General features: G+C 51.0%; 1 non-coding gene across 1 annotated transcript; it reads right to left on the reverse strand.

Annotated features, from left to right (window-relative positions):
- Positions 1-1093: 1093 nt before the first annotated feature.
- Positions 1094-1292, reverse strand: LOC137505804 (U2 spliceosomal RNA). The gene has a single exon (XR_011020361.1). It is a non-coding gene; the product is annotated as a U2 spliceosomal RNA (small nuclear RNA).
- Positions 1293-3616: the final 2324 nt, after the last annotated feature.

The raw sequence follows: 3616 nt of genomic DNA on the forward strand, positions 1-3616 counted from the left end.
CCTTTGGAATGGGTCTGATTTCCTTGGGAATAGTGATTATTGCTAAAACTTTTGCCAATCCTCCAGAAGCCTCTAAGTAAAATAACACCAGGGCGCCTCTGGACAAAATTCTTCCAGAGACAATCTAAACTGCGCCCACCTTAACTTCAATGAAAAAAATAAATACAAATGATGACTGCAATTATATACACTAGAGATGGGAAGTTCGGATCTTTTCAATGATCCGGATGATTCGAATCGGATCATTGAAAAGCTCCGGATCTTTGATCCGAATCTCGGATCATTTTACTACCGAAGCATTTCGGGGGTGAAATGAATAGCAGGACAGGAGAAGGAGAGGGGGGTGGACTGACACACAGAGAAGGGGAGAAGATGGACAGAGGGCAGGGAGTGGACAGAGAAGGGAGGAGGGACGAGCAGAGAGCAGAAATGTTTGCACACAATACCCACATGCTGCAATCATATTTTTTTTTTTTTTTTTTTGCTTGTCTTGGCTCCTGTTGCAAGCAACAGGAGTCCCGGTTAGCAAGGCTATTAGCCCCGTGCACGGAAAAAGCGTGAGTGCCCTAAAGCACCCCCACAAAACGTGCACGAGTAGCCACGGGCCCCACAATACAGCAGGGCCCTTCCGGTTGTTCCCCGAAGGGAACCTTCCCCCTTTGCCATCGGCGCAGGGGGTGGCATCCTCCAACACCCGAGGGGTTGGAGGATCCTGGGGTCCTCCGAGGAGGACCCCGACTGTGCCCAGTGGTTACCCAAAGGGCCTGGCCATGTGGCATCCCACATGGTCCGGGTGGCTCCCCCGAAGGGGGGCCGGGTGGGAACCGAAGTCCCCTGGGAACCGAAGTCCCCGGTGCCAGCAAGCTGGCCCCGACCTTGCGGCCGGAGTGATAAAAATTCCGCACTCTCCCTAGCCAAAAGGCCGGGGAGCTGCGTTAGTCAGCTCTGCATATGGGCAGTACAGACCAAAGCACCCTACTTCCGCCTGAGATCTGCCACATCTCAGGTTTTTTCAGGTGCACCTGGAGCGCCACTTCCAGGGGCAGTACGCCTAAGCAAAGCCCTCAGCTATTCAGCCTCGACCATTGTATAGATCCATTCAATCAATTCCTGAGAATTATGAACCAGGACGGACACCTTTACTAGAGGACCAGAGGTTCCCATCCCCCCTGCTCAACTCGTTCAAGGTTCCTTCCCCCGGGTGACCAGGCCGGGGTTCCTAGTAACATGTCTCCCAAAAATTTCAAGAACAGATACTACACTTGATCTTAGCCAAAAGGCCGAGAAGCGATATGCTCTACATATATTTCACCTATATGTTCATCTGTATACTTGGAATGCAAACATCACAGTGAAAGCATTCCCAGAAGATAAGTGCAGCTGTTTAGAGCGAGTGCAGGAGGATCATATTGCGCTGCAATCACAGTGCCTGCAAAGTTACTGAGCTCTGCTGAGCCAAAAGCTTCCAATGGCTATCATTCATAAAGCATTCCCGCATGCGGAAATGCGTAATACCGCTGACTTTACCGACCACCGAGCAAGTTGTGTATTCATAAAGCCTCTTTCCGTATGCGGAGCTGACATTCCCGTGCAGAGTGACAACGTACCGCCTTGTGCAGTGTGGATACGCAGGTATCCAGAAAAAGTTGCAAAATGCTCATTCATAAACATTTCCGCATAGCGGTATGCGGAAGGGGATTACCGATCCCCTGGCTGTAGCGGGAAGCTTGCGGAGTCCTTGTAAGTGAATGGGACGGACCTCCCACACAGCAGCAGAGAGAACACCGCATGGAGGGACTCGGCCAGCTTTTCTGTTTCCGCATGCCTACCGCCCGCCTGCCGACACCATTCTCCAGAAAACCTCCGCACTGCTACCGCCCCAGGCACAAAGTTTATGAATGACCACCCAGAAGGCACAACTACCGACGGCGGTATTCTCCCGCACGGGTTCCCCTTACCGACAGCCTGTTATCATTCATGAACAGGCTGTCGGTAAGGGGAACCCGTGCGGGAGAATACCGCCGTCGGTAGTTGTGCCTTCTGGGTGGTCATTCATAAACTTTGTGCCTGGGGCGGTAGCAGTGCGGAGGTTTTCTGGAGAATGGTGTCGGCAGGCGGGCGGTAGGCATGCGGAAACAGAAAAGCTGGCCGAGTCCCTCCATGCGGTGTTCTCTCTGCTGCTGTGTGGGAGGTCCGTCCCATTCACTTACAAGGACTCCGCAAGCTTCCCGCTACAGCCAGGGGATCGGTAATCCCCTTCCGCATACCGCTATGCGGAAATGTTTATGAATGAGCATTTTGCAACTTTTTCTGGATACCTGCGTATCCACACTGCACAAGGCGGTACGTTGTCACTCTGCACGGGAATGTCAGCTCCGCATACGGAAAGAGGCTTTATGAATACACAACTTGCTCGGTGGTCGGTAAAGTCAGCGGTATTACGCATTTCCGCATGCGGGAATGCTTTATGAATGATAGCCAATGTGTTCACTGTGCACAACTCCGGAACAGACAGCCTATAATCAGCAGCACATTATGGCCAGTATGTGTGCTCTACACATATCTGGCAGTGGCACCCATGTCCCCTCTCTCTCATCTACCTGTCCCTGCAAGGCTGCCTCCCATCCAACAGAGCGATCCATCTCTGCTCTGCTTCCAGGACCCCGCTGCCCGCTGAGAGGGGGCGTGTCGCTCCTGGCCCCGCCCCTTTTGCAATCCAAATCACTCATTTTGATGATTCGGATCAAAGATCCGAATCGTTCATGATCCGGACAACACTAATATACACCACTGGTAACAGCAGGATGATACCATTTATTGGCTAATAAGGGATGGTTCACCCTTTGCGATTTTTCAGTGTGTCGCTGATCACCGGCTATTAACGTATCCCTATGGATATACTCACCCTGCGGTAGAGATGGGAAGTTCGGATCTTTTCAATGATCCGGATGATTCAAATCGGATCATTGAAAAGATCCGGACCTTTGATCCGAATCTCGGATCATTTTACTACCAAAGCATTTGGGGGGTGAAATGACTAGCAGGACAGGAGAAGGGGAGGGGGTTGGACACACAGAGAAGGGGAGAAGATGGACAGAGGGCAGGGAGTGGACAGAGAAGGGAGGAGGGACGAGCAGAGAGCAGAAATGTTTGCACACAATACCCACATGCTGCAATCATATGCTTTACATATATTTCACCTATATGCTCATCTGTATACTCTGAATGTAAAGTAGCAGCACAGTGATAGAAAGCATTCCCCAAAGATATGTGCAGCTGTTTAGAGCGAGTGCAGGAGGATCATATTGGGTATCATTCATAAAGCATTTCCGCACCGGTGACTTTCCCGACCACTCAGCATAAGCCCCATTCATAAAGGCTCTTTCCGCATGAAAAGGTGACAGAGCGATACATTTCCGCCTTGTGCGGAGTTTTTCTAGATTAATCTAGAAAAAGTAACAAACACATCCATTCATAAAGATTAGAGCAAGCGGTATCCGGAAGGAAAATACCGCTTGCTCGACAGTAGCGATAGGCGGGCGGAATACATATAAATGAATGGGAGGGACCTCCCAAGCAGCATCAGACAGAGCAGCGCAGGGAGGGAATCGGGCAG

The sequence above is a fragment of the Hyperolius riggenbachi genome, chromosome 4 (assembly GCF_040937935.1).
Source record: "Hyperolius riggenbachi isolate aHypRig1 chromosome 4, aHypRig1.pri, whole genome shotgun sequence".
Classification (NCBI taxonomy): domain Eukaryota; kingdom Metazoa; phylum Chordata; class Amphibia; order Anura; family Hyperoliidae; genus Hyperolius; species Hyperolius riggenbachi.